The 18,805-nt window shown below is 38.0% G+C and overlaps 1 long non-coding RNA gene across 1 annotated transcript; it reads left to right on the forward strand.

Annotated features, from left to right (window-relative positions):
• Window positions 1-4,911: 4,911 nt before the first annotated feature.
• On the forward strand, window positions 4,912-18,361 carry LOC128314383 (uncharacterized). The gene is made up of 3 exons (XR_008295966.1): window positions 4,912-5,139; window positions 10,680-10,897; window positions 12,229-18,361. It is a non-coding gene; the product is annotated as an uncharacterized LOC128314383 (long non-coding RNA).
• The last annotated feature ends 444 nt before the right edge of the window (window positions 18,362-18,805 follow it).

The raw sequence follows: 18,805 nt of genomic DNA on the forward strand, positions 1-18,805 counted from the left end.
GGATGGAACGGAACCAGGAATATGAGTTAGCTTGCATGTCAGTTGCAGGGAACAGATGTACTTTCAAAGGGCTCAACTGAAGAGAGATTACCAAAGGACTATTTACAGGGTATAGACAGGGTTAAGGGAATCAACAAAGGATGGTAAAGCACCCAGGGAATCACAACAGCAGGAAGCTGTTACCACCCTATGCCTATTACCAGAGAATGACTCCAATGGGAAGCCAGAGAGAAGGAAAGCTGGAAGTTGCAGTAATTATAGGTCGGTCTCTTGGGGCATAGAGATGGGTAAAGAAACATAGAGAAAGTATCTTGAAGTGGGAGAATGATGGGAAATAAAAAGTTACTAGTGAGGCTGCCTAGCATAGAAGTTCAGGACAGAAACCATCAAGACCTCAACGAAGGTCATGGAGCTGGAGAAAGTAAACAGATACGAGAAGTTTTAAGGAGACTGACTCAATAGTACTGGTGAGTGTGTGTGGGGGGGAATGGGGGGCGGGAAGAAGGAAGGGTGGGAGAGAGAGACACAGAGAGAGAGAGAGAGAGAGAGAGAGGGAATATGGAAACTTCTAGGTAGGACAATTTGTGGATTGTTTTTTAGTCCTGACAAATGGGTGAACAGTTGTTTGTTCATTGGTGAAAAAGACTTTATAGATATATGCTAGTTGCAGTCTAAGAAAAGTTGTATTTGCATGCTTCTGGGATCTCTAGATAGAAATGTCTAGAGCTGAGAAGGGAAATGAAGATCAAAGATGGACTGGCACACTGGCATGACATGGGCATGTTGAAACCCAGGCTGTGGATGAGGTCACCCAATAAGAACATGCATAATGTACAGAGAGGGGAGGTGATGTGTGAGCCTGGGGACACTGACATTTAAGGGACAGCTGTAGTAGAGGAACCCAGGAAGGAAAATAGGAAAAAATGTTGAGACAGGAGAAAAATAAAACACAGAGAAGAGCAGTGTTACAAACTATGGGGAAGAGAAGAGCTTCAGGAAGTGGGATACCTGGGTGGCTCAGTCAGTTAAGTGTCTGGACTAGCAGTGCAGAGCCTGCTTGGGATTCTCCCTCTCCCTCTCTTTCTGTTCCTCCCTTGCTTGTGTGCTCTCTCTCTCTTTCTCTCTCTCTCAAAATAAATAAATAAACACAAAAATTAAAAAAAAAGAAGTGTTTTGGAGGACAATTCAGGAAAGAAGTCTAGTGAGCTAAGGATATTACAAATACCCATTGGTCTGAATGTAATATGGAGGTCATTGGTAATGCTGGGAAGAAGTTTAGTACATGAATTTGAAAACTGCCCACGGACCAGATTTGGCCTGCCGCCTGTTTGTGTATGGCTGATAATTTAAGAATGTCTTTGTATTTTTAAATGGTTGAAAAAAATCAAAAGTATAATAATACTTTGCCATCCATAAGCATTATATTACATTCAAATTTAAGTGTCCATAAGAAGTTTTATTGGAATGCATCTAATATAATCTGTTTATGTATTGTCTGTGTTGGTTTTCACGCTGTAACAGCAAAGCTGAGTAGTTGCAACACAAACCGTATGGCCTGCAAAACCAAAAACATTTGCCATCTGGGCCTTTGCAGAAAAAGTTTGCTGACCCCTGTTTAGCAGGAGGGTAGTGCTGAGGCCCAGTTATGGTGGAAGGTGTAATGGATACGTGATGAGAAATCAAAGAGCTCAAGCACAGCAGTCTTCTGCAGAACCTGGCTATGACGGAAAGAATTAGAATGGTTGTTGGAAATAGTGGCAGGGTTGAGGTTTTCGTTGTTGTCATTTATTTTGCTTGTTTTATTAATGGGAGATAAAAATTCCTGTTTGGGACAGGGTAAGATCAAGATATTTTAAAAGTTTGCAAGAAAGAAGAGGGAATAACTGAGAAACAGATCCTCTAGCACATGGGAACGAATGGAAAAGTTTGCCCCCTCAGAGGTGATGGGGAAGGCAAATCTGGAAGCCCTGTGCTTCTCAGCGAAGCTGGAAGCAGAGTCATTTGCTGAAGCCTGAAGAGAGTGATAACACTTGGGGAGTTTGAAGGAGGAAGTGAAATGTTTGAGATTGAGGAAAATGGGAAAGGAAATTGAACAGAAACATAGGCAGCATGAATCTGTGGTGATACTAAATTAAACTTGTTGAGTTTCCTCAGCCAGAATAGGTGTTGGAATAGGTGTCTGAGTGGACAAATGAAACAGTTCTATCAATTGAGGTTTGGGGTCTTGTAAGGCAGGTGGGGCAGGGGTAATCAGTTGAGGCTAACAGTAAGAGGTTTTCAGAAGGGAGGGGTCAGAGGTTCCTCCCTTATTTTCTGCTAGCATGTGTTGTCACCTGGTGGATGCACAAGCTTTGTACTGATTGGGCCTGTCTCGAGAGGGACTCGTGTGAGAAGAAAATCAACCTTCCGGGACTGGAGTTCCCATTCATCTTATAGAGTAGGGTAGTGGGACTGAAAAAGTAGGAATCTGGAAGGATTGGTGGTGAAAAAAAAAAGAGTCTGGACTTTCTGGTTGTCCTAGTGCATTAGTCTGCCTGGGCTGCCCTAGCAAAATACCACAGAGTGGCTTAAACAACAGAAGTGTATTTTCTCATAATTGTGGAAGCTGGAAGTTCAAGATCGAGATGCTGGCAGGATTGGTTTCTCCTAAGGTCTGCTTGCTTGGCTTTCAGATGGTTGCCTTCTCTGTGTCCCCACATGGCCCTTCTTTTGTCTCCTCACATCCCTTGGTGTCTCTTTCTCTTCTTCTAAGGACATCGGTCCTAGTGAATTAGGGCTTCGCTCTTATGAACTCATTTAACCTTAATTACCTCCTTAAAGGCCCCATCTTCAAATACACCCACACTGGGCATGAAAGCCTCAACATATAAATTTGGTGGGGAGGGGTGGGGGACACAATTTGGCTGCTAATACCTAGGCACAGTGTGGTTTAGGACGGTGAGTTGCTGAGATAAAGAGTGAGTGAAGATGATCAGAATTGAGGCAACCTTCAAAAAACTATTACTCTCACAATACTGTGACCCTACATTTTCTGATTAGTTTTTTTGAGTTATCATGTTTCAGTGGGGTTTTGACTAAATTTGCAAAGTAAGGCTATTAGAATAATAATAACCACCAGTAATGATAATTAAATATAATTACTGTATTTATTTATAAAACATGCAATATTTATCTACGAAACTTAGAGATCGCTAAAACATTTCACCTTAAAAAAAAACATCCAACTGGGGACACCTGGGTGGCTCAGTCGGTTGGGCGCCCAACTTCGGTTCGGGTCATGATCTCATGGTTTGTGGATTCAACCCCCTCATTGGGTTCTGTGCTGACACCTCAGGGCCTGGAACCTGCTTCAGATTCTGTGTCTCCCTCTCTCTCTCTGCCCCTACCCTGCTCGTGCTCTGTCTCTCTCTCAAAAATAAATAAATTAAAAGAAAAAAACAATGTCCAACATTTTAGGTCAAGTTGGCTTTCAGATGATTGCTTTCTCTGTGTCCCCACATGGCCTTTCTTTTGTCTACTCACATCCTTGGTGTCTCTTTCTCTTCTTCTAAGGACATCGGTCCTACTGAAAGAAAAAAGTCTCTCTTTCTGTGTATGTATGTATGTATGTATGTATGTATGTGTGTGTGTTTGTGTATCCACATAGCTACCACACTTTTTTTTTTTGCCTCTGAAGAAGCTCATTTGAAAGTAAATGTAATTGACATGCATATTCACGTGGAACAATCTGTTTTTTACATGGAATAGCAAATGTTTTACATGTAATAATCCAGTTCTGCAAATGGTCAGTGACATGCTTAGTTTGTGTTTTTATGTATTTATATGGCACCTATTTTCATTGCTGATAAATGCCAGAGGAAGCTAATCAGGAATTACTTTTAGCGTCATTTCTCTAAAGAGGAAAGTGAGGCTTCAGAACAGTATATAATTAGCCAAAGAGTAGCAAGACGCTGGCAGGAGAGTTTAGCCACCACTTTTGGCTACCTGTTTCATTGGCACATATTTAATTATTTCTTTCTATAAGTAAATGATTTTTTTAAGGTTGACTCATTAGACACATCTTCCCTAAGAGGCACAAAACTTATTTTAAAGTAAAGAAGGTAAGGTACTGTCTAGTGAGTCAACTTGTTAGCCTTCATCTCAGAAATACGGCAAGGAATACCACCCAAATCCATGGTTCCAGGTCTTATGAACTAGAGCCTAGACTTTGGGAGTGTCCCTTCACTGCTCAGGCTCAACAGCTCATGAGGCTCAGAGATGTTTGGTACAATCTCTTCTGTCTAAACTCCTATGTGTTTGGAGTTTGGAAACCTTTGTTTTCCAAGAATTCTAGAGATGTCCAAAGAGGCAATTCTGATACAGTTATAGTCCTTGATTCTGGGAGATACCACCAAGGATACAACATGGTATATAATTTGCTGGAAAAACTGAATCCTGAAGACTGTTTTTTATACAAGTGTGTCTGCATATGTCAAAAGGCATTGTGCAAAGTCTTACAAGTAGATTAATTGTATTTGATTTAATTCATACATATCCAAGATGAGATAGCAGTGGAATACATTGATTAATCAGATATAATCAGTATCAAAATTAGAAACCATTGGATTAAGAGCTGTTACAAATAGATTAAAATGATCAATCTTTAAAAATCATTTAGTGAGGAAAAACTTTGCCTGTGTAAAATTGAAGGGATAAATTTAGTTATAAAAATATAAAAAGAGGTCTGAAATGTAACAAATGCCTTGAAATAGTAAACAAATAAAACTGATGGTTCTATCACTAGATTCTATCTCAAAGATAGAGTAATGTGATGTGAAAATAAAGTTCTCCAAAAATTCTTGAACTATATTCTAGGCAACATAACATGATTATGAAAATCCTAAAACACTTGCAAGACATTCGTAACCAGTATTTCTTGGCTCCAACTATAACAGATATTGAGCAGTTTAAAGATAAGCTCTGAGGCATGCCATTTATGGCAATTTCTAAGTATAAACTTTCTCATTAGGCCAAGAATGTACATGCTTGAAGAGCCTGGAAAGAAACAGATTGGAGAAAAGAATAAAATAGAAAAGACTGTATCAACACGAGAACGTATCTGGATTACCAAGATTCTATTTAATGGATACACAAAACAAGGTAAATTTAAAAATTGATGGCAGAGAACTGGGAGCTCTATCCAATTGCATTTAAAATTTGAATCTGGAACAAGAATAAAGAAACAACCTTAGGACTGAAAGTTAATCAATTAAAAACCTAACCTAAATATTTTCCCCATTGCTATAATTTTTTTTAAATTGAAAAGGAAAATGATTTTCTAAACATTATGAATTTATTTCTTTTTTTCTGGATACTGAGTATGCTAATCTTGCTTCCATTTTATCTTCTGAATGAAGTTTCTAACCTAGCAGAGAACAGTAAAACTAATTGTTTAGCCACACCCATTGCTTTCATACACATGTATGCATATATAAATGCGGGGGTGCTTACCTGCCTTGCCCGCTACACTTCATTACCCTCTGTCCTACAGCAAACGTGGTTTTTTTAAAGTTTAAAAATATTATTACTACAGAATCTACAGATTTAATGCAATCCCCATCAAACTACCAATAATTTTTTTTCACAGAACTAGAATAAATAATCCTAAAATTTGTATGAAGCCATAAAAGACCATGAATAGCCAAAAAAATTTTGAGAAAGAGCAAAGCTAGTTATCACAATTCCAGATTTCAAGATATACTACAAAGCTGTAGCAATCAAAACAGTCAGGTACTGGCACACAAAACAGACTTATAGATCAATGAAACAGAGTTAGAGAGCCCAGAAATAAACCCGCACATACATGGTCAATTAATCTATAACAAAAAAGGGAACAATGCACAATGGGGAAAAGACAGTCTCTTCAACAAATGGTATTGGGAAAACTGGACAGCTACAAACAAAGTAATAAAACTGAACCACTTTCTTATGCCATACATGAAAATAAACTCAAAATAGATTAAAGACCTGAATGTGAGACTGAAAACCATAACACTCCTAAAAGAAAACATAGGTAGTAATCTCTTGGACTCAGGCTTTAGCAAAATATTTATGGATATGTCTCCAGAAAGGCAAGGGAAACATAAGCAAATTATATGGATTATACCAAAATAAAAAGCTTTTGCACAGCAAAGAAACCATCAACCAAACAAAAGGCAACCTACTGAATGAGAGAAAGTATTTGCAAATGATATGTCTCATAAAAGGTTAATGTCCAAAATAAATAAAGAACTTCTACAACTCAACACCAAAAAGCCTCAAATAGTCTGATTAAAACATAGGCAGAGGATCTGAATAGACATTTTTTCAAGGAAGACATACAGATGGCCAACAGATACATGAAAAGATGCTCAATATCACTCACCATCAGGAAAATACAAATCTAAACTGCCAATAAGATATCACATCAGTCAGAACGGCTAGTATCAAAAATACAAGAAATCACACATGTTGGTGAAGAAGTGGAGAAAAGCGAACATTTATGCACTGCTGGTAGGAATGTGAATTGGTGCCATCACTGTGGAAAACTGTGGGAGTTTCCTCAAAAAATTAAAAATAGAAACACCACACAATCCACTTATTCCACTATTGGGTATTTAACCCAAAGAGAACAAAAGCACTAATTTGAAAAGATACATGCACCCTATATGTTTTATTGCAGTATGATTTACAATAGCCAATATTATAAATCAACATAAGATATGGAAACAACAGAAGTGTCCATTGATAGATAAATGGATAAAGAATATGTAGTATATACATACAATGGAATATTATTCCGCCATAAAAAATCAAGATCTTGTCATTCGTGACAACGCGATGAACCAGAGGGTATTAAGTTTAATCAGATAAGTCAGACAGAGAAAGACAAATACCATATGGTTTCACTTATATGTGAAATCTGAAAAACAAAACAAGCAAACAGATACAGATTCATAAATATATGGAACAAACTGGTAGTTGCCAGGGGGATAGATGAAACAGGTAAAAAGGTTTGAGAGGTACAAACCTCTAGTTATAAAACAATAAGTCCTGGAGATGAAAGTACAGCATAGGGAATATAGCAAATAATATTGTAATAATGTTGTGTGGTGACAGGTGTTTGTGGTGAGCACTGCATAATGTATAGACTTGTGAATCACTATGCTGTATACCTGGGGCTAATATAACATTGTATGTCAACTATACTTCAATAAAAATTTAAAAATCTATTTATTATTACATTTTCACAAATTAGCTAAAAATTAATCTTAGAAGGCTCCAGGTGCTTTAGAATGAATTGGGAAATTACTTGGGGGAAAATAGGAGGTTCCTTACTGAATTCAGGGAGCCTGGATCTTAAAACACTTTGTGGTTTATTTCCAAATATTACCTTCTTCAATTTCTCCAGAAATCTCCCTTCACCTTGGACTCAGATGCCTGATTGTTGAATCTTTCTAGGATCATGTAATGCATAAAGTTGTTAGTCTATACTAGATGTTATTCAAACTTACTCAAGAGGTTTCAGACTCTAAAACAGTGCTTAAATTTGTTCTGCGCGTCTGCCTTGGCATTCGTGTTCTGTAGGGGAAGTCTTATGATTCCTAATTTTAGGGTGACAAGTTCAAAGCAGGCATTCTTTATGGACTAAATCCAGCTTTCCCAGGAAGGTTTATCTGTCTCCCCATCCGTGCTGTACAATATACCAGTTGTACCTCTCTGATATGGTTTCCTATAAAGCATTTTATTTTCAGTTGTGGACTCAATGGGCATTACAGAAGCAAGCATCTTCTGAGGCTGGAATTCCACTAGCAGCAGGGATGCAGGTGAAATTGAGATTTGTCCTTACCTAGGGATTATCTCTCATTGGTGACTAATGGAAACTTTTTGTCAAAGAGAAATCAAGGTATTACTTATAGGTTGCAGTCCGTTTATCCAGTGCAGCTATATTTGGAGAGTTCATTTCTAGTGTTCATTTCTTTTGTCAGGAAGGAATTTCTGTCATTTATGTGAGAATGTAGTACTTTCCTTACCCACCACACATCAACTAAACACCACATCTTCCCTTACACAGCATCCATCAAACAACAGTAGTCAAGGAAAGAGAGAGAGGAGGGGAGAAAAAAGAAACCTCTCACGTAACTGGCAGTCTGCTTAGCAAAAGCTCAGGCTGCATTAGACAGTTGTATTAGAAGTCACGGTTAGAAACACAGGCAGGAAGGATAGTGCTTACACTGTTTTTCCCTATTAATTACTAGGAGTAATATATAATTTTAAACTGTATATTTTAATAATATGGCTCAGCTTATTTATCAAATATAACAAAGGGACCTCTTGCTGTACATATTATGAATAATTACATTAAAGCAACGCTTGACCTGGAAGAAAATATGGCATATACATGATCTCAGAATTTACCAGAAGGCATGCTACCTCATTTTCTTAATAATTCCTTATTTATTTATTTATTTATTTATTTATTTATTTATTTATTTAAAAGCACCAATGAACAAAGTAATCTCACATGTTGGCTAATTAAGTGAGGTACAGATTAGATTTATGACATTTAGAAACCTGTACAATTATGACTTTATAATTACTGACTATAGGGAGTGCCCTGAGTCCTATGAGAGCCAAAGCAATAAACTGGAAAGAGTTTGTTTTCCTGCTGGAAGTATATTCTGTAGTTCCCTTTCTGGTAATTGCAATGACACACTGGCTGCAACATTCAACCAGTCATATTCAACTTTATTATCCTAAAGGCCATTTTACTAGACATACTATATGCTAAGATTAATTTTATATTTGATTCAGTATTCTAGATGTATATGTGGATGGTAATACAGATACTAGACTTTCATCTGATTCCTATTATATACTGCATAGCTTTAAACCACAATGCAAAGCACTGGTTTCTCGTTGTTAATTTAGTTCTTTAAGACTGACTAAGGTTCTGCAGTAGTTGCTTTGATGTTGGTGATGCAGAATAATGCATTTGACTTCAGACAAAAGGTACATCTATTTGGAATATATTTAGTGTGGGATTCCATGCAGCTAAAGATGCTAAAGATGAGAAGGATTGTATGTCAAGTCATGAAAGATAATCGAGTTATCATAATATTTTAACTGAATTATTATAATTTAATTATCAAACATAATTTAATTATTATAAAAATTTAATAATATAATATCCACAATAATATTTACTTAGTAGGGTCAGAGTTATCTGAAAGAAACCATCTGTATGGAAAAGACATGTCTTCACAGGATCCATAATATATTAACTTGTATTTTACCTGGGTTAGTATACCTGGGAGAAAAGAGGAAAATGAGCATTTATTGAAAACCTACTATGATCTAGATATCACATTGGGTGTTGAATGTGCTTTTTGGTGCAGTTAATGCTCTCCTCAACACTGGTAGGTAAAAAGGAAATGCAACTTGATCATGGTCAAGGAGACAGGATTTAATCAGTTCTGTTTTACAAAAGCTGCATGGTAATGCTTCTCCATTTAAATACACCAAAAGCCACTTTAAAGATCATTAAATTGGCTAAAAGCTATAAGAAAAATGAATGTTCCTCTTTTTATGGCATATTTTTGAATATTTCCAGTAGTAATGATTAGAAGCTGAATACAGCTAAATGGTTGAACGTATATAATTTGCTTCTTCTTACAGACCATGTTTTATCTCATGACTTCCTAAACGAATTACAATACTAGATTTATCTATTAATTTCCAAAAGAAGGTAAATACAATTATGGTGAGAGTATATAAATACCAACTTACTTGGCCCTAGCAGAGCTTGTCCACAATACACAAAGCATTTAATACTCACTACCAACTCATTCTTCAAGCACTGACTCTCCTGACTGCTTTGGAGCTCTCTATCTGATCCCTTGGACATCTCAGGGTCTTCTTTCTTCCCAAGTTCACTAGGAACTTGACCCGCTTTTTTTCTAATGTTTCATTTCCAATCATCTCTTTCCAGTTTTATAATTTCACAATTAACTCATTAGAGCCACAACTCTGGATTTATTTTAGTGTTTGTTGATGAGTGTCTATATTTTTACTTGTATTTATTGCTTCATATAGTGAATGATTCATTTGTTCAGCACACAACAATTGAGTTATTTTAAGGTTGTAACACATATTGTAAGGTTGTACACATATTGTAACAATTATGTGTAAGGCTCTAATCTGGATGTTCTAAAAGACATAAAGATGATTGTTAATTTATGCCGACTTCAAGACAGTTAGCTACTATCTGATGGGCAAGATAAGCACAGGGAGAGCAAACTATAACTCAGATAAGAATTAGATTAAACTAGTGGAGACTAGAGAAGATAAACCTTCCCTACAGATACACTATTGTGTCTTGAGATAAATAAAAAGTAAAAATCCTGGGTTTTTAGCACCTGAGTAAATAGGGACGAAGTGATATGTTGTAATGTTTGATCATGCAATACTAAAAACAAAACAAACCCACAAAACAAGGCTATATGTGTCTGTTTAATTCCCTACCCTGTGACTTCTAACTTCTTAGGTTGTAAGTGCCTTGTGGGAAGAGACTGTTAATCATCTGGGTTTTTCTATAGTTTTACTATGCTGTGTCTAGATTATAAACATGACACGTAACTCCACTTGTCTTTTTTAGGCAGAAGAGGCCTTCAACTGATCCTGAGGTTCTCAAAGGAGCCAGCAATACATACATTCTATATTATTATTCTCACTTAAGATCATGTAGTTTGACAAAAATGAACTACTGGGACCTCATCAAAATAAAAAGCTTCTGCACAGCGAAGGAAACAATCAGTAAAACTAAAAGGCAACAGACAGAATGGGAGAAGATATTTGCAAATGACATATCAGATAAAGGGTTAGTATCCAAAATCTATAAAGAACTTATCAAACTCAACACCCAAAAACCAAACAGTCCAGTGAAGAAATGGGTAAAAAACACGAATAGACACTTCTCCAAGGAAGACATCCAGATGGCCAACTGACACATGAAAAAATGCTCCACGTCACTCATCATCAGGGAAATACAAATCAAAACCACAATGAGGTACCACCTTACACCTGTCAGAATGGCTAACATTCACAACTCAGGCAACAACAGATGTTGGCGAGGATGTGGAGAAAGAGGATCTCTTTTGCGCTGTTGGTGGGAATGCAAGCTGATGCAGCCACTCTGGAAAACAGTATGGAGGTTCCTCAAAAAACTAAAAATAGAACTACCCTATGACTAAGCAAATGCACTACTATGCATTTATCCACCGGATACAGTTGTGCTGTTTCAAAGGGACACATGCATCCCCATGTTTATAGCAGCACTATCAACAATAGCCAAAGTATGGAAAGAGCCCAAATGTCCATCGATGGATGAATGGATAACGAAGATGGGGTGTATACACACACACACACACACACACACACACACACACACACAATGGAGTATTACTAGGCAATCAAAAAGAATGAAATCTCACCATTTGCAACTACATGGCTGGAACTGAAGGGTATTATGCTAAGTGAAATTAGTCAGAGAAAGACAAAAAAATCATATGACTTCACTCATATGAGGACTTTAAGAGACAAAACAGATGAACATAAGGGAAGGGAAACAAAAATAGTATAAATACAGGGAGCGGGACAAACCAGAAGAGACTCATAGATATGGAGAACAAACTGAGGGTTACTGGAGGGGTTGTGGGAGGGAGGGATGAGCTAAATGGGTAAGGGGCATTAAGGAATCTACTCCTGAAATCATTGTTTCACTATATGCTAACTAATTTGGATGTAAATTAAAAAAAAAAAAGATTATGTAGTTTGAAACTAATATGATTCCCCTTGCCCCTAAAACTGTCACTTGCATGAGGATTATATTCAGTTAGGTTAATGAAATACAACATACATAAAACATGACATAGCTTTAGGAGATAACATTTGAATGTAATTTTTGTAATTTATTACAATCGGTAGGATGAATATAGTGTTAACCTCATTTTGGGTGATAAATTTAGATAACTTGAATACAGATTAGGTCTTTAAATTTTCTTCCCTTTCTATATATTGCCAAAAACATACATAAATTCCATACATTTTTGTGTCAGTTGGGTTAGACTAGGTCATGTTGTGGTAATAAACACTCCTGAGATCTTATTGACCACAAAGGTTTATTTCTTATTTTAATCTTTTGCCCATCAGGAGTTGACTGGAGACCTTGGCTCATTTATCCTTACTCCAGGGCCCAGGCTGATGGAGTTGACCTCATTCTGAAGGCTGTTGTTTGCCAACGCAGGTGGAAAGAGACTGTGGCAAATTCTGCACTCTTTTTTTAAAATTGAGACATAATTGACATATAATATTTTATTAGTTTCAGGTGTACAACATGATTCAATATATGCATATATTGCAAATGATCACCACAGTAAATGCAGTTAACATTCATCACCACACATGGTTACAACTTTTTTTTATAATGAAAACCTTTTCTTTTTTGAGAGAGAGACTGTGCACAAGAGTATGTGAGTGGGGGAGGGGCAAAGGGAGAGGGAGAGAGAATTTTAAGCAGGATCCATGCCCATATAGAGCCCGATGCAGAGCTCAGTCTCATAACCATGAGATCATAACCTGAGCTGAAATTAAGAGTCGGACACTTCATTGACTGAACCACCCAGACACCCCAAGATCTCACCTTCTTGATGGATGAGTAATATTCCACTGTGTATATGCACCACATCTTCTTTATCCATTCATCAGTTGATGGACATTTGGGCTCTTTCCATAATTTGGCTATTGTTGATAGTTCTGCTATACATGTGGGGGTGCATGTGCCCTTTTGAATCAGTATTTTTGTATCCTTTGGATAAATACCTAGTAGTGCAATTGCTGGGATTTAGGGTAGTTGTATTTTCAACTTTTTGAGGAACTTCCATACTATTTTCCAGAGTGTCTGCACCAGTTTGCATCCCTACCGATGGTGTAAGAGGATTCCCGTTTCTCCACATCCTTGCCAACATCTGTTTTTTTTAAGTTGTTAATTTTAGTAATTCTGACAGGTGTGAAGTGGCATATCATTGTGGTTTTGATTTGTATTTCTCTGATGATGAGTGATGTTGAGCATTTTTTCATGTGTCTGTTAGCCATTTGTACATCTTCTTTGGAGAAATGTCTGCTGATGTCTTCTGCCCAATTATTAACTGGATTATTTACTTTTTGCCTGTTGAGTTTGGTAAGTTCTTTACAGATTTTGGATACCAGCCTTTTATCTGATATGTCATTTGCAAATATCTTCTTCCATTCTGTAGGTTGCCTTTTAGTTTGTTGATTTTTTTTTTTTACTGTGCAGAAGATTTGTATCTTGATGAAGTCCCAATAGTTCATTTTTGCTTTTGTTTCCCTTGCCTCTGAGACATGTCTATTAAGAAGTTGCTGCGGCTGAGATCAAAGAAGTTGCTGACTATGTTCTCTAGGATTTGGATGGTTTCCTGTCTCACATTTAGGTCTTTTACCCATTTTGAATTTATTTTTGTGTATGGTGTAAGAAAGTGGTCCAGTTTCATTTTTCTGCATGTTGCTGTCCAGTTTCCCCAATATGATTTGTTGAAGACACTGTCTTTTTCCATTGGATATTCTTTCCTGCTTTGTTGAAGATTAGTTGACCATATAATTGTAGGTCCATTTCTGGATTCTCTATTCTGTTCCATTGACCTGTGTGTCTGTTTTTGTGCCAGTGAATTCTATATTAACTCTTCTTTTAAAAAATTTTTTAGTGTTCATTTTATTTTTGAGAGAGAGAGACAGAGTGTGTGCAGGGGAGGGGCAGAGAAAGAGAGGGAGACACAGAATCTGAAGCAGGCTCCAGGCTCTGAGCTCTTAGCACAGAGTCTGATGCAGGGCTCAAACCCACAAACTGTGAGACCATGACCTGAGCAAAGTCAGACACGCTTCAATGACTGAGCCACCCAGGTGCCCCTGTACTAACCCTTAAAGGTTCCCAGAGGTAACACACAGCACTCCTAGAACAGGACATATGGGGAAGTGGTAAGCTGAATTCTATCATGTACTCTGAAGGAGAACCACAAGTATTTGGTGAATAGCACTAATGATTACCAGAATCATAATTTTAGTTCCTCAAAATAGTAAAAACTGATAAAGCAAATCTAGTATGTAAATCAGCATGTCAATGTGGAAAGCTATCCAGGTAGGCAAACAGCATCATTAAGAGTTTTCTCAGCTCCCCTTTGCAGCAAACCTCCTCAAGAGTTAGCTACACTCACTCTCTTTGATTGGTCCCTTCTCATTTCTCAGCAACCCATTCTAATCCTATTATTTTCTTTTTATTCACTCTGTTGGAACCACAGTGGCCTCCCTTCTCTCTCTCTCTCTTTTTTTTTTAACCTCTGTGAACATGTTGGGCACAATTCCCTCTTAGGACTCCCCTTTGTCCTGATACCTGATTTATCTGTTGATAAATCCATTGATTTACATGGAGGCTGAGGGTCTCTCTGAAAACAACCCAGTCTGTCAGTCTGGGCTCTTATATTTGGACATATGCAATTTTGACTGACAAGTAGGGTTAAACCTGGTAGAAGCAGAACTGCAGGGGAAAAAAATGGAGACATCTAGAAGAAAAATGACGAAGTTATTAAATAGAATAAGCTGGAATGAACAACAAGGCCTGAGTGCTGGAGAGAAGAGGTATTTTGGGTATTACAAGGCAGCTGATTGGGAAGTTCATTCCATTCCAGCCACTGTGATGTATATGTGCGTCCTGAGAGAAAGGTGTACGTGTCTGTGTGTGCATGTGCATAAATGAAGCCTGTCGCGTGGTGGCTGGAGCAGCCATGCTATGGAAATTTTGCAATGGCCCAGGACTAGTGCTCCAGTTCATGGACCCTAGGTCCTGTTGGCACCTGGGTGACAGTATTGGAAATGAGAGGAAAGTTATGGTCTCAGAGGAATAGCTATGGGAACTCTTGCGTCTGGGCCTGCAGAGCCCCTGCTCAGCTAGCAGTGGGAGGGAGGGAAGAAGCAGCATTGCTAACCACGGTGACGTCGTGATGTTTAAGAAATATATTTCAAGAGGATCCCATCTGAGAACACGGCGTGGGCAGCTGAGGGTAAGTGAGACGTGCAGCTCTGGGGTGGCGTGGCAGTACCGTCCTTGTGCACAGCAGAGTTGCGGCTCATCTGGTAGTAGTGCCGTCAGGACGCAACACGGTCGCCCCTTCCTGAAGAACCTGGGGGTCTTTTGTCACCCTTCCTGAGGCTTCAGCGTTTTGTGATCAGCCCCTTGGCACCCAGCTGCCACACTATCTCATCTGAGATCCTTAACTGTCGGCGAGGTTCCTGCCACTTGAGGAACCATCTCCACTCTCCTGCGTTACCCATGCCCTTGTCACTGCAAAGCGAATTCTCCTTTCCTTTGGAATCACTCCCCATGCATCTACTCTGCACTTAAAAACATAAGCCTTGTTTTCATTCAGCAAACCTTTTAAGGCCCCCATGAGAAGCCCAGTGACCTAAATCATTCTGTTCTGCCCGTTTTGGGGAATGCATGCGTGGTATTGCCACTTTGGGTACTAAAGATGGAGATTGTCTTCAAATGGAGCCAATATTATGATAGACAGTTTGATAATGTGATACAGATACAGAGTGAGAACTGTGGAAATATCACAAAAATTGGGTGTTAGGCGTGCCTGGGTGGCTCAGTCAGTTAGGCATCTGACTTTGGTTTGGGTCATGATCTCACAGTTTGTGAGCTTGAGCCCTGCACTTACAGTGTGGAGCCAGCCTGGGATTCCCTCTCTCCCTCTCTCTTTCCTTTCCCCACTTGTGTTTTCTCTCTCTTTCAAAATAAATAAATAAAAATTGGGTGTTAGACTTAAAATAAACACAGGTTTTGTGGTCAACTCACTAAACCACAATATCTTGAATTGCTTGCTTTGTAGCAATCTGCACAAAGTAAACCATCCCAGGTATAGTTTTTAAAACCGTATATAAGATAGCCTTCACTTTACTTGATGCGACTGCCTAGATTCTTCCTCCCTCTCATCTCCTCCTTTCCCTTCTTTCTCTTCCTCCCTTCTCTTTACTTTCCCTCTTCTCTTCATTTCTTTCCAAACTTCTGACCCTGGAATTCCAGGAGACAAACTTTCTTGGACTTTTTCTTTTAATACCTGTAAGCTTGTATGGTGGTTTAAAATACCTCTTAGTCTTTTGGATGATTTTGCTTTTTCCTTTAAGGGCTTCTGTTCTCGTCCTTCTTATTCTCTGTTGATCTTTGAGACTTCACACATGATCTCACTCATTTGTAGTTGTTTTACACTTGCCCAATGAAGTGCTCTTTTGGTCTAAAAATGGTGCATTTTGCACTTTTTAAGTCACATTTAGGGACCCAAGAATATATTGTAATGAATATTTCATGTTAAAAGTTCTGGTTCAATAGAAATAACTGCAAAAGTGATGCCAGAGTCTTTCAAGTTCTGGCCAAGACTATTGTTTTACAGTGAGGAAAGAGCTCTCCATTCTAGGGAATGTAAAGTATTGGTCTATTACATCTGAAGTTCAGTGTGTCCACTGAGAATCTTAGATACTCCATCTCTCTAGCTTATTCCTGTGTTTATACTCATTTAGACACCATTAAAGAATAAATGTGCTTCTTCTTTTAGGACAAAGGCAATCAGCTTGATCTCACACTTGATTTTACATGGCCATTAGATCAGGTGGAGCAAAACCAAGTGTAATCAAATTCATAGTTCTCAGTACATGGGCCCTTGTGAATCTCTAATGAGACCCACCCAAAGGCAAACATACCTTGAGCATTGTTTGAAATACACAATGTAGAATAAAATTATACAGATGTACATCTCATTAAGTCACAAAATCCTGATTTAGCAAGCTCTGTGAAAAGTTGGCTACTCATAAAAGATCAAATGAAAGTTAGATATTTATAGTTCTGATCCTTGACATGAGTGTCCAGTTTATGGAAACAAGTCAATCTATGGATTCATTTATTTGTTCTGCAAACACTAAGGCACTATATTAGTTTTGTATTACTGCTGTAACAAATTGCCACAAACTTAGCCACTGAAAATAATATAAATATATGATCTTATAGTACTGTATGTCAGAAGTTTGACACAGGTCACCCTGAACTAAAATGAAGGTGTTGGCAAGACTAAATTCCTTTCTGGAGACTCTAGGGGAGATTCGATTTCATTGCCTTTTCCAGCTTCTTGAAGCTGCTACATTCTTTGGCTCATGACCCTCCTTCCCCCATATTCAGAGCCAGAAATGTTGCATCTCTTTTTAATCTTTCTCTTATCTTCATATTTTTCCCTCTGATGAAAGCCTGAAAAAGTTCTCCACTTTTAAGATTCATGTGATTAATTGGGTCCACCCGGATAATCTAGGACAGTCACCCCATCTCAAGGTCTATACCCTTAATCACATCTGCAAAGTCTCTTTTACTGTGTAAGGTAACATACTGACAGGTTCTGGGGACTAGGGTGTGGACAACTTTGGGGACCATCATTCTACCTACCATAGCTACTATGTTTCCCTTTTCAGGGCACTAGTCATATAAAGCAAAAAACAAAAAAACAAAAAACAAAAACAAAAACAAAACCACAACGGTCTTACTTCCTGGAGCTTTTGTTATTAGAGGATGAATAGTAGGCCAAGATCTTGATGCCTCTGTGAAAAAATAGGTAGCAATCATTTAGGTAACATACCCATCATTGGGCCAGGTTAAATTAAGCAGTGTGAAAAAGACCATGGTTTGGGAGGCAGGGCACATCTGGGTTCCAATTCTCAGCCAATTGCTTAACTGAGAAAAAAAAAGAAACTGGAATCTGCCTAATCTTGCTGAGCCCAGTTTCTTTAACTATAAATAGGGGGAAATATCACCCATCAAGCAGGACTGTTATTGAGGATTAAATGAAATTGCATATGCAAATGCACAGTGCATAGGCATGGAGTGAATGCTCAAAAAAATATCATTTCTCTTCCTTAAAAAAGGTGTCATTCTATGAAATTTGGAAACATGATTCCAAGGTCAAACAACAGGACTGTTTTCAGTTGGTATTGTTTAGAGGCATGAAGAAAATCTCCCTGACTCTAATTTATCTTTTATCACATTTCTTGAAACTTAAGAACTAGAAATATATTCTTTTGGCTTATGGTTCACTTTCTAAGTGTGCTCATTAAATATAGAGTTGTTATCAAGAAGGATAAAACATGAAGCTGTTATAAGTAATTGTCACTGTAATGTGAATTTGTCAAAGGAGGCTGATTAAAGCTGATTAAGTTAGGGGTCATTTTGTTGTGAGCAAAACAGAGAAGAGAAAATAAGCTTATGTGATAGTTCAACTCTTAAGAAGGGCAGACCTGATTAAAGTGCCAAAGTTGGTAGCATTTGGACTTCTCTTTTGTGGAGAGGGAACTTAATGGAGGAAGAAACTGAGAAGGAAAACCAGGGAGATTTGAGTTCACATTTCCCCACTGCTCACTGTATCTAAAGATGTCCCTGCTGGCTTGATTCATTAGACATCATCTATTTAGGGGACACTAAATGATACTGAGAGATAATCTTAGTTGTATTATAGTATTGAGCACAAACTCATTCTCCTATTCAAGGATAATACTTCCACTGAGTGGATATTGAGTTTGAAAGTATCATCCCTATGGGGTTTGGAGCCAGGCAGATTTCTGAAAGTTTTTTTCTTGGGGTGAGGGGAAGGAGACCATGCCAGATTCAGGCATGACTTCCCTCTCT

Source organism: Acinonyx jubatus, chromosome A1 (assembly GCF_027475565.1).
Source record: "Acinonyx jubatus isolate Ajub_Pintada_27869175 chromosome A1, VMU_Ajub_asm_v1.0, whole genome shotgun sequence".
In the NCBI taxonomy this organism is placed as follows: Eukaryota; Metazoa; Chordata; class Mammalia; order Carnivora; family Felidae; genus Acinonyx; species Acinonyx jubatus.